The 26770-nt window shown below is 35.1% G+C and overlaps 1 pseudogene; it reads left to right on the top strand.

Annotated features, from left to right (window-relative positions):
- The first annotated feature begins 11059 nt into the window (after positions 1-11059).
- On the top strand, positions 11060-11856 carry LOC137707622 (auxin-responsive protein IAA9-like; annotated as a pseudogene).
- The last annotated feature ends 14914 nt before the right edge of the window (positions 11857-26770 follow it).

Raw genomic sequence — 26770 nt, 5'->3', positions numbered from 1 at the left:
TTTGGTTTTGGGGAGTTTGGAAATGAGGGATTTATTTAAAAGAAAAAAGAAGAAGAAAGAATGAGGAAAGAGTACGCGTAAAGACAGACTGAGGTCCTTGGTACGGAATGAGAGTGGGGTCTAGCTTTAGATGGTTGCTAAGCATACGGAATTAGAGAGGGAAGTTGGTCTATTGGATCTAAATGTAAAATCATTCGCCACTTAGTACTATATTATAATAATATTAATTCTCTTTATTTGTAAGTAGAGGATTTTAGGTTCGATTCTTATTAAAGATGAATTTGAACCACATTATTACTAACTCATTGTGAGACTTAATCTATTTTTTCACCCTTTTAGTATAGATAGTATCGCTTGTTAAAAAAAAAAATATGGGAAAGCATTCAATTTAGTGTTCATGAACGGATGGCTATGCCCGTGCTGAATGTTATTGGTGATTAACATGTGCAAAAGCATTAATGGGTACCCAAACTTTTATAATTGACTCCTTCAATCAGTGTTGCATGAGGTTGGTGAGTAATTCCCTGCAGATTTATATTTTTCGTTTGTCTGTCAGCGAGAGGGACAACGAGGGAAAAGATAATCCATCAATAACAATATTTCAGGCATAAATTTTTTTAACTACTTTGGGTTACACGACACTTGCTTCAACTCAGCGTTCAAATTAAAAATGCCTATTTTTGCAATGCTTATCCCTTGAGGATGACGGTGGAGCTAGGGGTGGGCATGGTCGGGCCGAGCCCAAATTTAAAGGGACTGGATTGGACCTGCTTAAAAAGGAAACGGGCCGGGCTAGGCCAGGTATTGCAAATCTAATCGCTGGAACCGGACCTAACCTGGTCCATTTCAAACGTGCTAGTTCGGAACGAGTCCACAGGTCCTCTAGATACACATACACGTGTGTATATAAGTGTGTGTGTGTGTGTGTGTGTGTAATTTTACTGTACCTGTGGAGGACGGCGAGGGAGGAGGAGCTCGATATCGTGGATCTTGAGCCGATTCTTGGGTATATGTCTGGTTATGCTTTGTGAAGGTTGGAGAAGACAAGAGGAAGAAAGGGGTTGAGCTGGGTTTAGGGCGGGTGAGATGGGAGAGAGAGAGGGAGGAGATAGAGAGAAAGGAGATCGAGAGGTAGGAGATCGGGAAGAGATTGAGAGAGATCGAGAGACGAGGGAGGAGACACGGAGTGGACTCGGGAGAGAGAGAGGGTGAGGGTGAGGCTTGAGTGAAATTAGGTCTGAGAAGGGTAATAAACAATAGTCAGTAGGAATGAATGGTCAGGGCCGGGGACTCGTTTTCTCTAACTTTTAGAACCGGCCCGCCTTGTTATTTACTAGGAACCGGCCCGACCCGGCCCGTTTTGTATTTATAATTTTTGGACCCGCCCCGACCCGCGGGTCTAGGACCCGTTTACCCACCCCTAAGTGGAGCCTTAGTCTTAGTCCTTTTCTTTTGGGGGCTAAAATGGTAGACAACTAAGATACGTGAACTTTTTCGAGCGGTAGTTGGCAAGTAGGGGTTTTCCACTTATGAGGCTGATACAACTATTCCATTCAAAGCTGCACACCCAACTCTTGGAGATGAAGAAAATGTTGCTTGGTGTTGTGTAGTCATGTAAATGAGCAGTTTGGCTTAAAAGTAAAAATGTACTTCAGTGCATCTTAAGAAAAGACTAAAATCATGAACCTCTCACTTAGCATCCAAACCTACAGCTACGCTTCTTTCCGAGTGTTTTTTCTTTTTATCTTTTCTTTTTTTTGTTTGTTTGTAACGCTTTGTGTTGTGCGTCGTTGATGACTAAAACTAGTTCAATACTACCAATTCGGATGTTGGCCATTAGATTGAATAAAGCAAACAAAAACAAACATATTTAAAACGTTAAAAGGAATGTGCGTTTATCATCCCTATTATTATAGGGATTGTTTGGAGTATAATTAACAATTGAGTAAGAAAAACGAATTAGGAATGAGAAGTGTGACTTATAGTCAATTCATTTGAGTGTGTTGTCGAAGAGATGGTTAAGGTCGTGTAAATTAACTATAAAGAGGAAGAAGAAAAAATGCACCAAAACGTCCAAAACGGACCACAGAATGTGTTACTAGTACTGCTACTGACAAAATGTCTTATTCAGTAAAGCAGCCATTATGCACATGAACCACAATGGGGTTGCTGTCTTTGAGAAGATATGCCGTGTGGAACTCAAATTTTGAAATATTGTTTACCAAAGAATTGGCCTGTATTTTGACTAATTTTTCTTAGACAAAGACTGGCAAAATCCGTCCGTACTAATTTTTCTTGATGATGTAGACTTGTTAACGTGCAAATGAAGCTAAAAAAAGTGATCCAAATGAGTCAATAGTTGTGTCTCTACTTGCCATAGAAATGTTCACTTGATCTACAAGTTCCTCTCACCCGTAGAAAGAAGAATTAGAAAGGAGGAAAAGCAAGAATTCGAACTCGTGCAATTATCAAAAAGAAAATGAAACAAAGATGGAGTTGGCAAATTTTGTTTTGGTACAATTAACCATAGGTCCATAGTATTGTCTCGTATCGAGAAAGTAAAACTTGGACAGCAGAATAACGATTTTGGTATTTTAGGCATCTTAAAGGAGTGCATCGGATTTTGTTGTGGGGGGAGCTAATTTCTAGCGAGTGGAGTAGACAAGCCAAAAATTTGCACCCGGTTTCTGGGTTTAAAGAAACCTGCACAAAGCTAGAGCCACCCTAGTCTAAGAGTGGCTCCGCTCTTGAACGTACCAACTCGTTATCAGTTAATTTTAATTTTGATTTAATATAACGATATAAATACGAAAGAGTGAAAAACTTGAACTAGATCATATAATGGGGCAAGCCTTAATAATTTGGTACCAAACTTGTTATCTACAAGAGTTGACCTTAAGAGGTACAGATAATGATAAATCATCAGATCATAACTAGGGGCCGGGGAATTAATTTTGAATTAGATATGCTATCGTACCATGGAATTTGGCCAAACCACTTAAATCAAAACCCAAAAATAGCATCAGCAACTAGGTTGGTTATTGCTTGTCGGAACAAAGTGAAATATGGCCACCCTCTCTATTACGTACACCTGCTAAAACTCTGAAGCCTGAGCGCTCTGCTATCTGCTAATTTTGGGTCATATTTGCGGACCCATCGAAGCTGGGTCGCTTCCCCAAAAACGCAGTCTCCTTTCTGTTGGAGAGCATTGAATCGATGATTCCCGCATCTACGCAACTTCGTGGTAGCTTCTTTTTTGTTCTTACCTTCTTTCACTTTCAAGACAAATTTCATCCATGCAAATGGTAGGCCCAAAAAAAAAAAAGTTGTGAAAACATATCATATTATATGTGTGGATCAAAATTTCACCCAAGTCCCTGTCTTATGTTCCTTTCTGTATCAAAGGATTTCCCAAAGGGTTACAAAGTTGGAATTTCAGTTACCCTAAGAGCAGTTTTAACCATTTTGGTGGATTTGGCTCCCAAAAGAGGGTTGGGGGAGTTATTATTAACATGAATAGTGAACTGCCTTACTAACGATTAATTTACTCTCCACCCATTAGAATAGGTTGCTATAGTTGTGCTATGCGCCCACATTTTATATTCAATGAGAAAATTGAAACTTTTTTTTATAGTTAAAATACATTTTTTAAATTTTAATAGATTTTTCATTTACCAAAAAATAAAGATCTTTGAATTGAAGTTACCATTAAATCAGAATGTCAAAAAATTATCACGTGACAAATTCAAATCAAAAGGTCAGAAAAATGTCACGTGGCAAAACCTGATGCATTTCCAGCTTTCTATCGGGCTCCATGTAGAATGTTCACATGGGTGACTTTATTCTGCCATGGCTGCGAGTTGCCAAGGCTCACAATAATGGGTAGAGGGTGTTTGGAGTGGTTTTGTCACCTTGCCATGACAAAAATGATGGGTTGGAGTGCTCTAAACAACATCATCCCAAATGAAGTGTCTTTGGCAGGTTTTTATTGGGTCAAGTTGTTCGAGAAGTGTGATACACTATTCAAAGTCAAGTTCGAACCACCATTTTTATAGTTTAGATGAATTTGTTGTAGTTATTTAATCATTTGTAAAAAAGTAAAGGACCCAAACTTTAAATACCAACCCAATTAAACTGATGTTGTTATACTCAATTCGGAATTGGGTCTAATCATTCAAGACCTAATTTTATTTACAATGATATGGATCAATAGTACTACAACATATGTCCTCTTGAGTTTTGAAATTTAGTGGAGTACTAGATAGTGATGCCCGCGATTAGATGGATAATTATATTTCTAACATTGCAGTATATAAATTTTAATTAATAAATGTGTGCAAAGAAACAATTTGTCATGATATAGCGAATATTTGATAAACTATGCCATGAGATCATCTTGCTGGAGATGAAAAGAAATATATACAAACAATTAGAAATCATATAATTGTAAATGCCAAGTCATGTGATCTAATGGATAAAAATTATGTAAATTGTTTTATGTATCAAGAAATGGAAAGCATATGGAAAGTGAGTTTACATAATAATTTTAAGAGCGGCAAAAGTTTTGTTGGATTGTGCTGGTTGCATGTGCACAAGGAGAAGTTTCAGATGTATGTTAAGATTATTAGGCTAATTTAGATTTATAACATTTGATGCAAAAAATAAGAAATTGAAATGGATATTCACTTTTTAACACTCGAAAACCTGCAAGCCAGTGGCTCCAAGATGAAAAAAAACTACACAAACCTAAATCAACTAAGTTACAAAACAACTAAATATGCAAACAACATAATAGTTTGTGTAGTGATCTAGTTTTTTATTTTGAGTTAAATTTAATCTCAAATTTTTGCCCAACAATGGAACCATCAGAGATTGTGCAACAATAGTGTAGTAAACACCATAAGAGAATGGGGATAAATTGAATGCTAATACATACACATCTATCTATATAGTAAAACTAAAAGAAACTGAACATGTAACATAATTTCTTACATGTTAGTAGAGAAATTAAACCCTAAATGTTAGTAGAGAACAATTTCTTACATGTTTCAATATATCCAGAAAAGGGAAGTGTTATTGGCACTCCAAAAATCTCATTCTACACTCCTTACAAGTGTATTTTTCTTTCAAAATATAGAAAGTTTGGAGTATATAATGAGAAATTTGGAGTGTCGATAACAATTTCCCCAAAATAATGATTCTTTTTCTTTATGAATTTGACATGGACACCTGCAACTCCCCTATAGAAATAAATAAACAACTTGAAAAATTAAATGGAAATGATTAGACCCAATACTCTCTAATGAATTCTAGCAAATTGAATTGGGGTTCAGATAAATTGGCAGAAATAAAAAAATATGCATTCAAATACATGAACAAAAGACATTAGAACAACAAAAAAATCATGAGAATTCAACTTTGCAGTAAACTCTGGATCCCAAAACAAAAAGAATTATCCCTTCTCTATTTCCTTAGCTGGCCACCACTCTCAAAATTCCTCAATCCCTTATATCTCACAAAAAGAAACACATGCATGTCCATTTCAGCTCTTAAAATCGAAAGAAATGTTAGGGTTTCTTAGTTTCTTACCCAAATCCACCAATTTGAATCAAATCTCTGCAACACTGATGTGCAACTATCAATGGTTCTTTTTCCGCGTCTTCTTCAGATGAATTTTTGTAGTAGAAGAATAGAACCAACTATACAAAGGCTAAAATTGTTCCTCAATATCATTTGGCATCTGCATCCAAAATATTGAAGAAATGAACTTAATGATTATGCAATGCAAGTGTGAAATGGTTGATTGGTGCTTAATGTGAAGGACATTCAACCACGTTTTAAGATTCCATTAGGACCAAGAAATGAGAATGACAAATAGGTGCTTTGATGATCGAGATTATATAACTGCTGAAATTCTGGATTGAATGATATATAGAACTTACATAGAGAGAAAGGTTCACCTTGAACACTCCCTGTGCAGTGAATGAGAAACTCACTACGAAATTTGGAAAGAAAAGATTAAATGGCATGAACTCAACGCTTTTTGTTTTGATCACCAAATTCTAAAAAAAAATAGGCATGAGTGAGAACAAATTCAACCATCTAAGAACAATCTGAATGAGGATCATTCGACACGAAGTTATGATGACAATCAATGGCAAACATACATGAAAATTAGTGAAGCAGTACTCAAGTATCCAATGAATAATTGCCTCCCATTGTAGTCCAAAAACTTAAGCTGACAAAGACAATGAACACAAATAGAACAAAAACTGCTATTAATTAACAATGTCAACATCCTCATCTGCAATAAACATTTTAAAGAATAACAAATAGTCAGTAAGAAGAGATGTAGGTTGATTACCTTAAGAACTCTTTTAGTATAAGAAATGAAAATGCTCAAGTAGGCTACCTGGAAAGCAGTCCAACTGAATTGACTATAGTCCCAGTATAATGCCACTCTTCACTATAGGCATTCTATACCAGCAACATATCAAGCAATTCGAAAGTCCATATATGTAAGGCATTCAACAAAATTATTTTGTTGACTTGTTCCTAATAAATCTGTTAAATGTTCACCCGGAATTAGAACATCAAAGATTCAACAATCAGTAGGGAAGTGCAAAATATTGAATATTAATTCAATTCAGGAACTAAAAATTTCATAAATGGCTCTTAAATATTGAACCCTAAAAATTCAAACATCAAAGACAATATATCTAAACTATGAAAGATCAAGTCAATTACCACCCGAGGTTACTACAACATGAATTGCATCACTCATAGAGAAATACAAAATTTTAACAAAATCTCATTAGTCAAAATTGAAAATTTCATAGAAAATTGAGAAAGAAACACAAATTTACTAATAAATTCAAGAATTTTAGTCAAATCCAACACACAAAAATCCAAATTTCATAAGAAAATCAAGAAAAAAAAAATATTAAAATTACTGGTAAAAATCAACAGTTTTTTTCCTTCTAAATATACCTTGTGAGAATTGCAACACTACTTTGTGAGATATAAAGGAGTCAATTTTGGAATCAAAAGTATCAACTTTGGCCACGACGAACTCGTCCTCGGAACTTCAAAAACCCAAATAAATAAAAAAAATCAAATTTTCATTCTATAGATGTAAAATTAAAGCAGAAATCGATTATATGTATGTACATAACTGTATACATAGATATACCTGTAGAAAAAACAGAGCAGATGACCGATTGAGAGGAGGGAAGTTGATTTGAAGCTGCTATGAAAAAATTCATCAATGGAGTCAAGTTAACAAAAGAAATAATTTCAAGTTAAAAATTGCTTACCCACAAACCCAAACCACATCCCTAAACATTACGCACCATGAAACCCTAGAAATCACTAGAATTGAAAACCAGCGCCACTGGGATTCCCACGGTGACGAACTCCGATCATTTTCATCGATATTCACACTAGTCACGACTTTCATCTTTCATTAGGAAAAAAAGATCAATATCATTAGTGTATTGTGTTATAGATATCCTCTGCAATTAAAAAGTGCATAAACTATAACTAACTAATCATCAAATAAAACTGAACGAAATATGATATTGAAGGGAGATAATAGGCATATCTTGGAGAACAAAGAGCTCTTAATTGGCAAACTAAATTATTTTATTATGATACTTTTGGTTGGTTAAATGCTAACATGTATGCAGTAGAATTAGTTACTTTAGCATTCTAGACCATAGAGATTGAATGGAAGAAAGAGAGAAATAGAGAATCGCAAACAAAATTCTAGAGAGCGCGAGATGACTCACTATGAATTCAAAGCCACTTGAAGAATTTTCTTCAAATCGGGACATGATCTGTGTCAGGTCGTCATTGTTGACAAAAAGCGTACGAAATCTTCTTCGACATTGAGACCTTACGAAATCTTGGCGTTAGGGACATCGTTGACCGAATGCTTCTCGACCTCAAACTGGAGCTGATGACCACCGGGGCGTTCGATGTTCTATTTGGCCAAGAATTTGGACCTTCGATGACAAAAAGATATGCAAGAACGTTAAAGTAGATGGAGTTGACGAAGGGTAGCTAAATCGGAGTTGGATGATAACGGCAAATGGAGAACAAATGGTTTCTGGGATAGAGATTTCTAGTGATTGTGCTTTCTGGAAGCGACTGGAGATCGAAGAGCCTTTTCATCCCCCTTCCCTCTCCAAGATGGCTGACATGTGCACAATAGGGGAATAGTGCTTTGTCGAAGTGGTAAAAAATGGCTGATAACAAAGGAATTGGAGGGTACTTTAGTCCGTTTACTGTTAATGAACAATATTTTTGTGCTGGGTTTTAGTATAGGTATAATTTAAAACTTCTCAAAACATTATGGAAATTTAAAAAAAAAAAAAAAAAAAAAAAACATGCGTTGTAGTATTATTGGTCCACAAAATGAAGTATGTGATCTTTTGAAAATCGTTTATGTAGGAACAACTTACATTCATAAGCACTGCACTTTAGTTAGAAGTGCTTTTAGTTGAACCGTTTATTAAAAATTCAAGCGATTCTTGGGGTAACATCTCACAAGTGTTTCTCTATAAAGCGCATGTATGATAAACATAATTTTGTTGTTGTTGGGTGCTCAAATCCCAAATAACTGACCACTTAGCAATGCACTAACCAAAGCTCAAGGCTGAGGCCCCCAACTTAATAGCCAAGATGCGAATTTGGATCCGTAAGACTTGAACCTCAATCTTGGAGGTGAGGAAATTGCATTTTGGCCTGGGACTGGTAGGAGTTTTGTTGAGGTGAGGAAATTGGATTTTGGGCTGGGACTCTGGTAAGAGTTTTGTGTTCATGTATGAATTTTTGAGCAGTGTGGTCTCAATTCACAATAGATGTTAACATTAGTTGTATAAGAAGAGGTGGGTAAAACATTATTAGTGACTAAGTCGGTGAATATGAATTTATCCGCCTAATTAGTCATATCTAGGTCTTTACGCATCTCATCATCTGCACAGCTAACGTTAGTGGCTATTGTTAATTTGTTTTTTAGCAGTGATCATTAGGTTAGAGGCTCAAATTTTGTTCTTGCACCAAAGATTGAGAGCAATAATGCGCTATGCCAATAATTACTGTGTTTTAATCTCATAATACATCAAAACATGCATAGTTAAATGATCCCCTTAAACGAAAAACACTAGTACTAAAAGGCCAGTGAGAAGAGAACACAATCACTCATTTCATTGCAAAAACTAATAAAAATGACTTAAAAATTTTGAATTTTAACGATAAGGACAAATAAAGGGTAAAATAAATAGTACAAAAATTAACTTTTTAGTGTAAAAATATGATTTTTCATTAAAATAAACAGCACCGATAACTTTTTGTTAAAATTGCATTTTTTCTATCCCTCTCCTTTTTCTCTGCTTTTAATATGATTCTTCCATTGCTTTTTCTTTGAGAATTCAGAAAAAGGGTTCGTCGGTCTTCTTCTGTCTGATGCACACAAGTTCATCAGGTACGTGCTACTCCCAATGTTCCCATTTCCCTGCTAATTAAAAGATTTTTTTTTTACAGTCTTAATAATTATTTATATATAATAAACATTGTATATGGTTGTAGCTGAGCTCTTGTTTTGCTTGTTTGAATTCTGGGTCGTCGAGTTTTGAGATCTTGATGCTCTGTAACTTTTGAGTTCGTTCTGAAAGCTCAGTGTTCTGTGATTTCCCTGTAATCTTGCCTCTCTGGGTTGGCTTTATTTATTTATTTTGGGTTTTTTATTTTTTCACAATTGCATATTGTTTTGTTCAATATTTGAAGGAAATTCCTGGAGCATTTCAGTTCAATTTGCTCCCCTTTTTTGGGGACTTTTATATCGTAGTGGATCTGTACAATTTTCTCTATTTTCTTTTCAAAGTTGGTTTTGCATTTTCTGTTTGGTTTCCCAGAAATTTTAGGGAGATGAGAAAATGGAGAATAAAAGTATTTAAAAAATGGTAATGCTCTAATGCAAACAATATGCTAATAACCCAGTTGACCTTTTTCCTTTTAAAGAAAGTATAAAAACGCGGTTCTCTTTTCAATTTGTTTTTAATGGTACATTTGGTTTGACTTCTGATGGAATCACATTACAAGCAGCAAAGTTTCCTATTAAGCTTGTGAGGTGAAGTTGTGGAGGGAGGATACTTGTTGTGTTTGTTACAACCTTTCGTTGCCGGGGAATTTACTTTTCCATTTTTTGTATGATTTTTGTGCAAATTGCTTCCTGAGATTCTTTCATTCTTACAACTATCTTAGGCTGTTCATAATGTATTGTTTATGTTTGGTGTTTGCTTAAATTTATGGATTTTTTTTTTTTATATGGAGCGGTATTTGAGGGAGGCGGAACCAAAACTAGGATCTTGGGTGCAAGGCTAAATGCTCCTACCCAGTTGAGCTACAAGTGCCTTTCATCTGATCCTTTAATTTGGGCTATATGGTGGCTTGTGGTCTGATTTAAAGCCCCATTAAGATATGTTGTCTGGTTCATTGATTATATGTGCACTACCAGTGAGCTCTTTCCCAATCTGGGTTTTGTTCCCCTTTCATGGATTTGATTGTATTTCAACTAATCTAGATTTCCCAGACGGATCCTGTCAAATGTTCTAATTTTTTCTATGAATACTTACTATATCCTATGAATTTCATTGCACCGGAAACTACTACAGGAGAAGTTCGAATCTGTTCTGTTCAGATATTTATCTGTCTTGGTTTGACATGGTTTATGCATTAATGGTTTCTGGATAGGCACTGTTTGTTTTAGCAGAAAGTTTTGTCTACTGAAAACCCCTTTATTCATGCCTTCAATTATTTTGGTGGCAAAAGAAAATGCATGATGCTGAATCGATTAAAATATCTTAGAACTCTTTTTTTTTTTTTTTTTTTTTTTCACATTTTGTGAATTTAATTCAGATGACAGTTAAACCTCAACTTTAATGAAGCTTTCTGATCTTGTGCTATCGAGATCTTCATGTTCTGGTTTCAGTGGTAGTTTTACAAGCATGAATCTGATAATTTGGTTCTGTTTCCCTTTACAGCAGTGTAGTTGCTAATGTCTCCACCACTATTGGGTGGTGAGGAGGAAGGGAAGAGCAATGGGTCTATGGACTGTATCTCACATAATCGCTCTGGACTGAAAGAACTTAACTACCATGGGCTTTCAGATTGTTCTTCAGTCGACAGCTCTGTGGTCTCAAACTTGTCAGAGGGGAATAAGAACAATCTGAATTTTAAGGCTCCAGAGTTGAGGCTCGGTCTTCCTGGATCCCAATCACCAGAACAGGAATCAGATCTTTGCTTGCTGAACTCAGGGAAACTTGACGAGAAACCACTGTTTCCTTTGCTTCCTTCAAAGATGGAATCTGATCCTCATCCCAGAAGGATGGGGTTTCGGGCAACAAAAGGGGCTTTGCTGACACCATGGACGGATTCTCTGAAGTGAAATGTTCTGCATATACTGAAGGAATGGATGTTTCATGCAGCTGGTTCTGATTCTGAATCTCCAGAATCTGTGGGACAAGGGAAGTTCCCTTTGAATTCAATCAATGTAATGCTATCATCCAGGCCTTCTGGGACTCAGCCAACCATAACAAAAGAGGCACGCACTAAAGTCTTACAAGAACAGTCTAATGCTACAAACGGAGGCAGCCATAACCCTTTGGGTGCTTCTAACAACGGCAGTGCCCCAGCTGCTAAATAAGTCAACATTTTAGATGGAGAACTATGAAGTTTTATATGAAATTTGTGGTCTGTTTGTAATTGTATCCACTTTTGGTTGACAGGCACAAGTTGTTGGATGGCCTCGAATTAGATCATTTAGGAAGAATTCTCTAGCCGCCACGTCAAAGAATAATGATGAAGTGAATGGAAAACCTGGTCCCGGTGGACTTTTTGTCAAGTTCAGCATGGATGGGGCTCCCTACCTGAGGAAGGTTATAACACCTGAGAACATATTCTACATTTCAAGATCTGTCTTCTGCTCTGGAAAAGATGTTCAGCTGTTTTACCATAGGTGAATTATTGCCGTATTTAATATTGATATCATATCTTCTTCTTTTTTTCTTTCGTACCAATGTGGTCATTTCATTTTACATATAGAAAAAACATTCCATTTCTGCTTGGACCCAATTTGCGCACTTTTAATTGTGATTTCAGGGCAATAAGGGTCCCGTGGAGCTCCTGGGAGGGAAAGACTGAGTGAGAGTAAGCTGAGAGATGATCTTCATGGATCAGAATATGTGCTTATATACAAGGATAAGGATGGTGACTGGATGCTTGTTGGGGATGTCCCGTGAGAGTAAGTTCTGATTCACGGCTTTGCCATTCCTGTATTTTTCTTAAAATTTGAAGCTTTTGTTTTGAAGTTAACCCTTCTCACACAAAAAACAGTATAGTTTGATGTATTGCGTACAATTTACATGTATGGTTTATAAAACGGGGAATGTTAGGATTCCCCCATCAATGAGAGTGAGGACTTACCTTGTGAAGGAGGGTGATACTAAATTTTAGACATATGAGAAGGATGAGAATCTTCTTAACGAAATGCTACATTACCGCATTGTCAAGATGGCAATAACATATTGTAGACTTGCAAGAAACTAGAGATCTTAATCATCTGAAGGACTGGATAGTCTGGATTAATCTACATTTTATCCTTCTTAATTCCCAATTTATCCACTAATTTGTATCCATGTGATGATTATGTATGCATGCAAGTTATGGTATTGGATGTTTATGATGTGTGTAGGATGACATGAACAAGAAGTTTGTGAAGGCATACATGAATCTTAGTTACTTAGCATATAAACTTTTGAGGTCCAAATGAACCCTTGCATACACTAATTTGTATTCATTTTCAGTATTTTTTGTAGAATAAAATACAAAAAGATAGGGTGGTGCTATCTAGACACCTCTTTTTACCTTCCATAGACTCCTCTCAATTTCCGGCTGTCTGATCGAATGAATGGAACTGTGGTATTTGTGGGAAGTAGAATGATTTGGCATGCACTTCAGTAACTCAGTTAGCCTTACAGTAGACAATTGCTTGTATTTTTGCTAGTTCTATATGGCTCTGCTGTACATAATTGTAATGTCTAGTTTTTTACGAGATAAACATTCTGATCTTTTCACCTTTTGATTTAAATGATGAATTGTACTCTTATCCCATCTTATCCTGTTTCTTTGTTCCATAGCTCCGAGGGCCATGGAGAAGTCCAAGAACCGGAACTAGCCAGTGGCAGAAATCGACTGCTTCAGGTTGCCAAATTCAAAGTAAACATCTAAGCTATGGGGAAAGAGGTGTGAGCTGCTAAAGTCGGAACTTTGGAAGGATACACTGGCAGTGGCCTTGGGCTGGATGGTACATGGTAGCATCTCGGCGATCAACTTGTCTTGTTCATGTTTTGATGTTTGAGTCGGGTCGTTTTGTGTCTGTTTATTATAAAACATCTTAAAACTGGTTAAGAATGTTAGTAATTTGTGGAATTGATAATGTTATAGCCAATTTAGTTGAAGTTTAATTTGATGAATCTGTGATGCTGATTATTATTTTTGCATTTCTCTTCTTTTTAGTAGTAATGGTTAGTTCTGTTCTTCATTTCATCTCTAGATTGGGCTGAGTTGGGCCGCACCATAACTACGTCTTAAAACGTTTTGGCATTGGGCGGCCCGGCCCAGTACACTCAAGGTTACATATAAAACTCAGTCAAACGTTATGCATAAATATTATTCTCAACAAACCGTATTCTAAGTTTCCATAACGTGCAGAATGGATTATATAAGAATTGATCGGCCGACTCCGTCGGGTTGGATTCTCTTCCTCTCTGCGCCTTGACTACCGCCCCATGTGGTGGCCTGTTATATAAAATTGCTAGACAACATTGCTCAAGTAAGAACTTCGACAACATTGTATATATAATAACTGAACAAACAGTGTGTCGTGTCTTAATATTTTGTTTCCTTTGTCCTATTGGTTAAACAGGATTCAGCTCCTGGTAACAGATATGTCATGTTTTGTTTTTACCACTATTGACTTTTAGTACAACTTAATTAGCTTATTAAACATTTTTTAATCTCCGATTCGTTCGTCGATGTGAATTCGACAGAACTTGGATCAGAAGGATTTATTCTGATCCATCTGACATAATTTTCCATTCTGAAATTTGTTGTTTTTCTTTGTCATTTTCTCTTCCATTCCAATTGGATTGGTGGTATTAGCAATTTTCGCACTTTCGTTTTTTGTTTCTATAATTCTTCCTTGTTCCTTAATACTTCTATGATTTATTCATCCAAAGGTTAGAAAAGAAAGGAGTGCTGGGAAATAGATAGGATGTCTTAGGTTTGATTCTCGTTAAAGATGAATTTGAACTACATTATTAAAAAAATTACGATATTCAAACCGAAAGTCGAGTTTGCTATTTTTATGATTCAAGTGACTATAAGATCCAGTAACTAAAATAAAGTGTATATTTTATAGATCCAGTTGATTGGAATGTTATATGACTTCTGATGAAGCAAAAGCAAATCCTTCACTTTTCTTGTGGCGGAAGAATGTTTCCTAGATTTGCCAACAAAGTATAATGGGGTAGGTATGTCAACAAATACATTTTATGCCAAAAAGAAAAACAATTCAAATGCATTATCACAAAAAAATAAACTTTATTTGTCATTACATTTGATGTGACAATTATATCGACTTTGATTAATGAACCTTTTGACTTTATTTATTGTGAAATGTTGACCATTTTGGTTGGCAAAACTAGTGATCATCATGTGTGGTGTTTTATTTTGGATTTAAGCCATAAATTCCTTAATTTAATTATTAGTATTATTGTGAGGCCAGTGAGTTGGTTAGTGTTAAGCATAATCATGACATTTCATTTTAAATAATATAATTTCAAACTGATATTTTGATTGGAGTTGGATTTGTTAATATGTAGATTCCATGAATGATCATGTTACTTTTGATTTCAATCATATGAAGTGGGTGGCTTATGTTCATATAACCTTTGACTAAGAATTAACATGATGTTTTTTTGTTATTTTCTTCCCATTTGCCATTTATTATGGAGAATGGGGACTTAATTAGTGTGACAAAGGCAAGACATTTGATTTGTAGTACAAGCTTAATCTTTTGGTAGAATTGTTTAAACATATCTAAAGGGTGATTTTGATTAATCTTATTGTATATTTGTACATCAAATCAAACTATTAAACTCTATTTTGTTAAAAAAATGCAATCTCACGTCATAAATTTGACAAAATCAATTAAAATTTATATTACATGGTTTTACTTCTAATTGTACCAATACTTTTTGTGTAAAATTCGACACTTGATAACCTATGCAAATTGCTAAATTGGAACAACATAGATGTGATCAATAGTAAGCCACCTATCTGATTTTGAAATCTTGACATTAGATTTTCAAATCTTAGTTCACCACCCAAAATCTTCCCATTACATTTTCAAAGTGGAATTCTAATATCATAGTTCACCTTTTAATCGATCTCAAAATCTTCCATGTATAAAAAATACAATTCAAGTTGACTTTAGGATTCGTAACCCTTGCTTCATTACCCAAAATATTCTTATGCGCATTTTCGATGTGGAAATTTTGGGCATCACAACTCCTCTTTTCACTTGTAATCTTGTACCTTGTTTCACATTCACCACCAAAATAACCGGTTCTTTGGCTGACCATAACTGGCAGCTGCATGCAGTGTTTCTCTAACTTGGTGGGATTGGGTCATCAACTAGTTATTAGTAAAATAATTTTTATTTTCCATAACGTTGAAAGAGGTCATGAATTCAAATTTTCATACTCAAATGATCAAAAACTTGGTTGCCCAAAGGGAAACTTATGTCTTCCTATCTTGTACTCTGACGAGGACGATGAAATGTTGTTATCTTTTTTGAATTTTGAAATTGTTTGCAGTCGTGTTTAATGGTGACCATATTCAATTTGAAATTGATCATGTACTTTGTGGTTAGTTGATTCATGGTACCTAAACAAATTTAACAATATCTTCTGCTAAAGTTCTACTCATTTTGCTTTTAGAGTTTAGGATTTAGAATCTGAATTAATATTATCATCGTGATCAATTTGGAAATAATTTTAGACGAAACAATGCAATCAACACAGAAAAATCAGATGACATATTAAAAATAACGAAAATTCTATAGTGCTTTGGAGCACCAACGGAGTGAAGGTAGAGATGCATTTAGGTGTCTTTGACCCCAATAACTTGCTTTTTCACCATACAAATAGAAAAACCAAGTTTCATTTTATATACTTTCCGTAAATTAGAAGTCATTTGCCTCTCCACTAACCAATATGTTTAATTTTAGCATTTGATATTGACACAATATTAAAAATAAGACGTGCCAAGTCGATAGTGTATGTTTATTATGCATGCATGAGCCTTATACTTATTAAGCTTATATACATGCATGCCTTCAAAACATCTCACTTCGCTCAAAACTATAGCTCAAAATAGTGTGATCAATTTTAAGATAAATTTTACATCTTTGTTGCAATTACATTCTGGCTCCGTCATTATTTTAGATACGCTATATTATATAATTTTTAACCGTTCGTTATAATAGTATTCTTAAGTCTAAACAAAAAAGTCTAACAATTAAAAAAAACTTATACGCCAACGTATACAATACCCCAGTATGCAAAAATATATCTAAATTGGTAAAGTAGTCAGAATTGTTAATAAATTGGTGGGAAAAAGCTGCGATTGGTAAAGTAGTTAGAATCGTTAGTAAGGTTCGCTGTAATTAATGAGTTCATTTGAAGTTGCTCATCTGAGAATATTCTTGTCTGGTTATAAAATAATTTTATAAGAGGATGAAAAATTAAGGAAAATTAATGAAAAAAGTTTGAAAATTTTGAGTTTTAATAATAAAGACAAAATAAAGGGAAAAGTGAATAGTACCAGGATTGATTTTTTAGTGTAAAAATATGATTTTTCGTTGAAGTAAACAGTATCGTGGACTTTTCGTTAAAACTCTCTAAAAATTAAAGTAAATGTTGGGATTTTACTTTTTTTACGAGGACCAATAATGGGCTTATCATGTGGCTCAAATCCAATCTTCTTTGAAGCATAGACAGATGTGCATTGGTTGCGGTAAAAGTAAATGTGATTGACGGCAAAGGTCATTCTTTGTTAGGGCTGATGTAGTATCTATATCTGTATATATCTTCTATATATATAAGAGGTATTCATCGAATTCCCCTCTGAACTTGTAAAGAGTTGTCAATTTCATCTCTGAACTTTAATTTTAGCCAATTACCCTCCTGAATTTGTGTAATTCACCAATTTACCCCTACCATTATATCTTAAAATTTTCCATCCAATTTGGTCACATGCTCGGCAAATGCTAATGGTGTGAGGGCAAAAAGGTAATCATATACCACAACCAAACCTAATCGTTGTCGGGTATATAGGGAAGTAGGGCAAGGCAAGCCGCATCCTAGGGTTACAATCTAAGAAAAGATAATCAGGAAGCAGGGGAACGATGAGTATCGTGGTCAGAGATGGTGGGCATCCTCCAAGATACAGTAGGTCTTCAATTTTTCCTTTTCAGTTTCCTCCAAGATACAGACCAAGCAAATAATTAGCAAATTATTCTCTCTGTCTATCCCTCACGTGGGCTTTCTAGGTGTTGTTGCAATTGTCCATGTTGGGATTTCAATGCTCTTCAGATTCATCTTTGCATTTTCAATCAAAGCATTGAACTTCCAAAAGAGATGAAAACAACCCTTATACATGTACATGTGAATAAATTGAGGGACTTAATGATCTTTAGTTTTGCTCAGAGTCCACGAACATGTCCTACAAATTAACGTGTGATTGGAATTAACATACTTGGGTTTAGGGTTTAGGGTTGCTTCACACTTTTGTTGACATAAAAGACACATTTAATTGGGTGAACCATCTTCTTGTTGATTATATTTTGATGCATTTGTTGTAGGTAATCATGACCTATTCACACTTGAAATACACCATGGTGGTCACTTTAAAGCTAGTCAGTATGTGGGTGGTATTGTACAATGGGTTGACAATTATACTAAAGATTATATCTCCATGCTTGATCTGTATGAGGTTGCTACAATGCTTGGGTATAATAAAGAGACTGCAAGTTTTTACTATTGGCACCATTAAAAAGGGTTTTTTTTTTTTGCAAATTGAATGCGATACATATGTGTTTCAGTGGGTTTCACTCATATCTCCTCAAGTTAGGCTGCATTTGTTATAGTTGGTTGACTTAAGGAAAATCACAAACAATCTTGGGAGTGATCCGTGTACAGCTTCCTTTGTTGATGTGGATATTCAGTTTGAGGGGTTTAATGCGGATGATGAATACGAAGAAAATAAGAGTGTGGAGGTTGTTAGAGACACTATAGAAGGAATAGATGAAGAGGTTACAGATTCAAAAAAAGAGGAAGATGATGATGGGCTTACTCTTAAGTTCAAGGATTCTGACTATGAACAATCTCAGGAAGATGATGATAAAGGTACAAAAAATGTAGAGGCAAATGACATCTTGTTTGATTATATTGTAGCATAAAGAACTTGGTGAGATCTCCACCGAAGAATACAATTCAGAAGATTTAGATAGTGTTAGGTCCGAGTCTGAAGAGCGTGAAGCCAATGTGAGGGTTAGAAGAAGACTCAAAACACCTAAGCTACCTCTATGTAGTTAAGAGTCAGATAAAATTAATCTCACTCTTCATCTAGGGTTGGAATTTCCAAACATGAAACAATCCAGGGAGGTAGTAAGGGCATATGGCGTGTCTGTTTGTCTACCGCTAGATTGGGCAATGAATGATTCCAACAGATTGCAGATCAAGTGTCTAGGAAAAGCTACAGTACCTTGTCAATGGAAATGGTATGCCTCTTTTGTGGGGAAGGAACCAATAGTTAGAATTAAAACCTTGTCACGCCCCGACCTGCGAATAAAGACTATTTAGGAGCTAGGGTGTGAGACATATCTTAGCTATAGGAATAAATTCTACAACCAAGATATGGTGGAAAAATTAAAGTAAATTTATTTAGAGCTGGTTACACAATACATCATATAACACTAGTTAACAACTTTTGCATACTAAACGCTTAAGTTTACTACATATAATTTATTGAATGCGCAGCAAAAATAAAATATTAGTATACAAAATTAATTCATAACAAAAGTACCAACAAAAATAATAATTGAAATGAGTAGCTCTTGAAAATACATAAAATGTATGCAATGAGATGCATGAATGTACTCACTCCCTTTTAATCCCATCAACACATACCTAAGGCGCCCAACCCTGCACGTCCCATACCATGCTTATACCACTTGGTTCTGAGTACGTTAGAATATGAGTTGACTCCCGTTCATCCCTTAAACCCAATTTTTGTAATTAAACTCTCAGTTTCCACTTTATTATATAAGCACTTCCCCCGACGCCCAATTGTATATTCAAGCTCTTCCCCCGACGCCTAACATATACAAGATTTCATGATTTTATAATCAACCGTTTGTATACTCAAGCTCTGCACTTGATGCCTGACATATATAAGGTTCATTATTTTTATATTCAAGGCAAACTTCAGCCCTTGAATATCCTCACAACTTTACTCTTTACAAAAGTGAGTATTTGACACAATACAATTCTTTTTTTTTTATTGCTTTGCAATGCATATGTATATGCCATGTAACAAGGATATCAATAATCACATGCTCTATAACATCTGCAACACTAATCAAACTGTTAGTAGCCAAAATTGTATTGTATTATCAATAATAAAGTATTGATAACACACAACAATATAGTTGAGAAATATTACTTTACCATTTTACTCCATCTCTCTCTAGGTGATATTGATGCATGACTCCATTTGAGTTCCATAAAGCAATTTTGTTGGGTAAGCTCTCATGCATTTTTTGGGATTTGGCTCTCTTATTTTACAACATTCTCAAGGAAAGTAAATGGATATTTTTGATGGTTTGATGGGAGTGCTTCTTATGGAAATGATCTCCAAAATATAAATACATAAACAACACAAGATTTAAGTGGTTTGCTAAATCGACTACATTGATAGGGTTTACTTTCATTATATTTCACTATATATGAGAAACTTACAAATACAATGAAAGATGGCTTAAAGCCTTAACAATATGTATATGAAAGATAAAGGGTAATATGAAAAAGGAGAATGGCTTTGGAGTTGTTGTTTTTCTTTTTTCTTTTTTTCTTCTTCTTCCTCTCTCTTTTCTCCTTGTCTTCCATTGGTTCTTGCTACTTCCTTTATAAAGATTGCATGACATCTTCCTCTACAAAGAATCTTCACAAGTGTGCCAACAGAAAGAAAGCAAGTGTTGTGCCAATCATTAGACATAAAATGTGTTCCAATAGAAACACACCAACTGTTAACCTGATCATCACCATGAAATGTGTTCCAATAACAAGGCAACAAATGTTGTCCTAATCCTTAGCAATAAAACATGGTCCAATATAAAAACAATAAATGTGAAGCTGATTATGAACTAATGAATAAAATGCAAGATGTTAATTGCATCAAAGGCCACATGAAATGTTCTAACCATAATAAGTTGTCATCTTCCTTTATTTAGAGTGGTGAATATCATGCAAAATGGACAAAAGCTCAAAAGCCACATTCAAAGTCTAAGGGATATGAATCCCACCTCTTCAAATTTTGGAGGGATGAATCATCACCAAACATTTAACTCTTAGATTACTAATGAATACAAACTTGCCAACTCACCCTTAAGTAGACTTCCACCTTCACATTTAGAGTGGTGAGTAATCACCAAATCATTAACTCCTAATGTTACAAACTCTCCACCTCATCTTTGAGAGAAAATATCAAGACAAAATTACTCATTTAGTTCAACCTCAAACTCTTGGCCCTTTGTAAGGAAAATCAAACCAAACTCATTTAATCTCCCTTCTCCAATTCAAACTAAAAATATCTCTAATTACATATGAACATGAAATAGCTAGTTGTTGTACGTAAAAATAATTACCCACATACATACATATATACATATAACCATTTTTTTTTAGATACAGGGTATTACAAACCTATAATCCTGAACACATTTGTGTAAGGGAGGAGCATTCTAAATTTGCCACCTCCTCATGGTTAGTTGATCAGTTCAATGAGGAGCTTAGATTGAAACTTGATATGAGTGTGATTGGTTTCATGGAACTTGCGAGAAAGCATTATGATATTGACATAACAAAAAACCAAGTTTACAAAGCAAAGAGAATTGCCAAAAGGTGACAGAAGGTAGTATAGATGAGCAATATGCTAAGCTTTGGGATTACCTAGAAGAGTTGAAAGTGACAAATCATGGGAGTACTATCAAAGTAAAAACAGATTTCCAAGGTGAAAATCCTATTTTTAAAAGGTTGTACATATGCTTTGCTGCATTGAAGAAAGGCTTTCAACAAGGGTGTAGGTCTATAGTGGGTTTTGATGGGTGTCATATTAAGAGACCTCATCCTGGTCAAATCCTAAGTGTTGTTGGTGTTGATGCCAATAACGACATGTTTCCAATAGCATTTGTTGTTGCGGAGGTGGAAAATAAGGAGGCTTGGACTTGGTTTTTGGAGATCTGTTTTTAGGATGTGGGAATTGAGAATGGAAATGCTTGAACATTCATCACTGACAAAAAAAAAGGGGCTAGGTGATGCTATTCGGAGTCTGACTGATGCAGAACACAAACATTGTGTTAGACATTTGCAGAATAATTTTAGAAGTGCAGTTCACACCAGACTTGCCTTAAAACAGAGATTGTGGGCAGTAGCAAGGGCAACTACTGTACCTGCTTTTGAAGCTGAAATTGAGGTGATGAATAATCAATCTGATAAGGCAGTGAAATGGCTAACTGATAAGCCACCTTGCCATTGGATCAGATCTTATTTCAAAACATCGGTAAAATGTGATTTGTTATTGAATAACATGTGTGAGTCATTTAATTCTGCAATTTTAGATGCAAGAGATAAACCGATTATTACGATGTTACAAAGGATTCAAAAATATTTGATGTTGAGAATGGCTAGGCTAAGAGAAGCTAAGTGGACGCAACAAGTTGGACCTAGAATTTTAAAGATTGTTGAAAAAAATCAAATGGATAGTTTCAATTGTTTTGGCAATTATTCAGGGAATGGTCAATATCAAGTGCATACTTTCATTGGTAGTATGTTTGTAGTAGATTTGGAAAGGTACATTTGCTCATGTAGGAAGTGGCAGCTATGTGGCATTCCTTGTCCCCATGCTATATCCGCAATTGCTAGGAAGGAGGCTAGTCCACAAGTGTTTGCTCACTCACTTTACAAAAGGCCAGCTTATGATAGGTGTTATGAAGGGTATATTGCTTCTATGACTGGAAAAGAATAGTGGAAGATAACCTACCTTTGGCCTATTAAACCCTCTTTTTACCACAAGCAACCTGAAAGACCTAAAGGTAAAAGAACAAAAGCACCAGATGAGATAAAGAATGGGGCAACAAAGCAAGGAAATATGATGTTGTAATGCATTGTCAAACTTGTGGAGAGGAAGGACACAACAAAACAAGTTGTCCACGAAGGTTATTACAATCATAACAAGGTTTTGGACTCACAAAAGAGGTAATTTGATCAACAAGGATTGTATTTATTTTGTGTCTTGTTATATCACTTATCTAGTTACTAAGTGAACATAAATAATGCAGAGTCATGGGCGAATAGTCGGTACAAGCATATCTAAAAGGTCTAGCTCAAATGCAAAAGGACCTAAAGCAACAAAAGGAAATAACACAATAAGAGGTCTTAACTCAAAAGCAAAAGGATTGAGCACAATTGCAAAGGTAATTGTAAATTGGACTTGTATCAAATACTCATATTGTGTTTGACTCTACTATATATGCAATTGTATGAAATTAATAATTGGGTATAAATGGTTTTGATGTAGGAAACTGGTGCACGTCACCACTCGGGGGCTGCTCCATCTCAAACTAGGCCACAAGGAACTTCTAAACTACATGTAATAACAAGAATTTGTCTTTTTTAATTAAAAAACAAAACATTTGTTCTAGATTAATTTTTGTTGTTTTGGGTTTGCTAACATTTTTGTTACTTCCGTGTTGAATTGAAATAGGTGAACCGAGGCGGATGTGTGAACCAAGTCACAAGGAAGGCTAATGAAATGGCATCACAACCCCAACATGTTGCCAAAAAAGCAAGACCATGGAGAGTGTAACTATGATGTGTTGGAGGGCCTTTCGCACTGTTAATATAACCCTTTGGTTTTGAGATTAAGTTGTTCTTTTAATGGGATTATGCTGTAGAACTATAAATTTGATAGGTTTTATTGATTTGGGTGCAAGTTTGTTGCATATTTTTTGTGGATGATGTAAACTTTATTGTAGTAAGAATCATTAATTTCATTTTGGTAAACTGGGCGCAGAGCCAATATTTTGTAGTTGCCAATTAGACTTCTATGGTTAATTTAGATAAAATTGTACGAAGTGAACTAGCAGAAGAGAAGAAGAAGAAAAATATAATGTCCACATTATGGATAAAATTACCTTTTTACCCTAAAAAATTGGCATGTGCCCTGCGTGTGACTGAGTTGGATGGAAAATTCTCAAATCTAACATCAGGGGGGTAAATTGGCCAATTACACAAGTTCAGGGGGTAATTGGCTAAAATTAAAGTTCAAAGGGGAAATTGGCAGTTCCTTACAAGTTCAAGGGGAAAACGACAAATACCACTATATATAAAGTCAGCTGCCCTAGTTTCGGGTCACAGCTTCATCAAAAAGTTCTGGACAAAAATACCTCTCAAATAAAAAGTTCAAAAGCAATCTAAAATAATGCACCAAATAATGTAGGGATATTTTCATCATATAAACAGTGTTTTTTAATAATTAATTTTTTTGTACAATTAATTAATTTATTTTTTATAATTAGTACCTCACAATAGGCTAGCAATAATGTGATTCAATCAGTTGTTTATTATATATATATATATATATATATATATATTATTTTTAGACGCGTTCAAAACATTTTAAGAATTGTGTAGTGCCGATTATAAAAAAAAAGTTCATCGAAAAAATACCCTCTGCACTGCATGAAGGCTAGTTATATACAGTGGGAGACAACTTACATGTTGGTAAAATTCATACTCGGTAATGAATTACTAAACTTTGGAACTAGTCTCCATGAATTCATGTAGGATGTTCGACAATCTTGAGGTGACATATTACACTAAACTTGATCAAATTTTGCAATGTTCGCAATTATCGTTCCACTTAATTTCCAATCTTCAAACATGAGATCATAACTAAGATTGTATGTTTAGAAATCGCACCCAAAATAGAAAACATATGTGATTTAAATTTTCTTGAATTGTACCGAAGTTCATATAGTTTTAATTTCATGCCTATAATTTTTATTGCCTTCAATAGCTCAATTTGTTAAAAAAATTATTTATAACATAAGTGGACAATATAGTGACATGTCACACACTGACGAAGGCATTTGAGATTCATGTAGTTAATATGTCCCAATTTCAACTAATGCCTTATTTTGTCCGACGAAACCCTTTCGCCTGAATTTTTTTTTTTTTTTGTAGTGTGACTACTTAAAATGGGCTTAAATAACCTAACACGTAAAGACGTGACCACGTCATCCGCTCAATTCAAAGGATACAGGTTTGTATTCAAACTGTGAACTCTAGACAACAACAAATTAAGGTCGACTAACAAAACCGAAACTACCAGGACATGACCAAAGCTGAACAAATTATCAAACACAATTCATTGAACAATCGCTTTAGGCTCTCGGCCGGGCACCCAATGTTTTCCAAAAATGTTCAAATTATACCTTGGAAATAATATGATCATTACTCTTTTTCTCCATAAGTGATATAGAAGTCCTTCTAAACTGGGGCCTTTGATGGAGCTGTCACACGAGAGGAGCTGAGTGATCATTTTCAAGGCAACAACTCATATACAATTGCCCTGAGTGAGTGTGACATTTCGTCATTGGATTATTGGTGTTCGCATTTGTATAACAATATATTCATTTTATTTTGTTTCATATGCTTTTTAGGGTTAGCAATGATTCATAGGAAAAATATGGATAATATTTTGAAACAAGAGTTTTACACATTTACACTTTCTCTGTAAAAAATTATATGGCCCTTCGGAACATAAGATACTTCAGATTTTTTTAACTGGTATGTAATATCACTACTACGTTTTACTATTTGCGCGACAAACCAAAGTTGGTCGTGCAAAGTGTATTTTCGTCACACGAACTTCTACATGACGGAAACTTCGTCACACAGAATCCGTCGCACAAAGATTGTGAAGAAAGACTTTGTGCGACAAAAAATATCATTGGTCGCAAGAACATGGCGCAACGGTTTAACCTTCGTTGCATAAATTTTTTTAGGAACGAATGCATTCGTCGCACAAAATACCAGGATACAAACGTGGGACAATTAATATTCATCTCTCAAAACATTGCGCAACAATAATTTGTTCTTGTGCGACAAAACCTTGTTAGTCGCTAGAATTTTGAGAGACGAAGGTAATCATCGTGCAAAAAGAATAATTATTTTTTTAAAATTTAATTTTTTGTTATGTTTTTTTAATTTTGTAATAAAATAATAAAATTAAATTGCAAGTAAAAAATATAATGAAGAGGAAAATAATTTATTTAAATAAATATAAAATGTATGTACAAGGAAAATGTTTAAAAAGTAAAGGAGTACAAAATTAAGAAAATAATGCGGCATAATCTACGGGAGCGTCATTCGAAGGTGGCTGGAAATGTTGGGGTAAGAAGGTCTCGAAGTTGGGGACGGGCTCAGAGGTCAAAGGGGCAGAGTTCTGGGCATGCTCGAGTTGGAGGGGTTCAGATGACGACGGGGGACGAAGTTTTGGGAGACAAATGCCGGACTGACTGATGACCTGTATAATCTATGACATCTGGCTCTTATACGAGGCGAGCTCAGTCCTAAGGTTGGTCACCTCTGCTGTCAAAGCTATCACCTGACTCTTTGACTGGGATGATGAAGAGGCTCTAGGTTCTTGCCGCCGGGCATTCCCCATCCCCCTACAATACATTCCCGGCCTTTGCCCGAGAGGCTAATCCAAGGTCTCTGTAAGGATTTGAAACCCAACATCCTCTAAGAGATCTACATACTCGAGCGAAATCTTGGGAGGAAGTTGGGAGGTGGACTCCTGAAGAACCAACTGCCTCTTCTCCATCATCGTCGCCTGTGTAATATAACATCAAATATTAATAATAACATTCAATTAATAACCATGAAATTTGAATGTGTAAGATAGTAATTACAATTGATGAATACTTACATGAAGGGACTTGTCCAACTTATCCCTGGGTCGAACATAAACATCGCTAAAGACATCAATCTCCGAGAATTTTGAACCCTCCTGAATAGAACAAGAGAAGGAAAATATTAGTAGGAAAAAAAATTAATATTATTGACATAATAAAAATTGAATCTGAAAAACTTTATTATTATCTGCCGTTGTGCCTCCATCCTATATGAGAAGGGCCTCGAACCGGAATGGTGGAGAAGAGTCTTCTTCTCCCAATTGCTCTTGTTGGCTTTCGCCTCCTTTTGTTATACAAAAAATAAAAGTATTAGTTATAATTTAAATGAAATATAAAAAAATAAATAAACACTAGTAAGAAACGTATAATACTTTTAAACTTAAT

Source organism: Pyrus communis, chromosome 1 (genome assembly GCF_963583255.1).
Source record: "Pyrus communis chromosome 1, drPyrComm1.1, whole genome shotgun sequence".
In the NCBI taxonomy this organism is placed as follows: domain Eukaryota; kingdom Viridiplantae; phylum Streptophyta; class Magnoliopsida; order Rosales; family Rosaceae; genus Pyrus; species Pyrus communis.
Note: the sequence above shows the minus strand (reverse complement) of the source record. Positions and strands in the feature narration are given on the sequence as shown.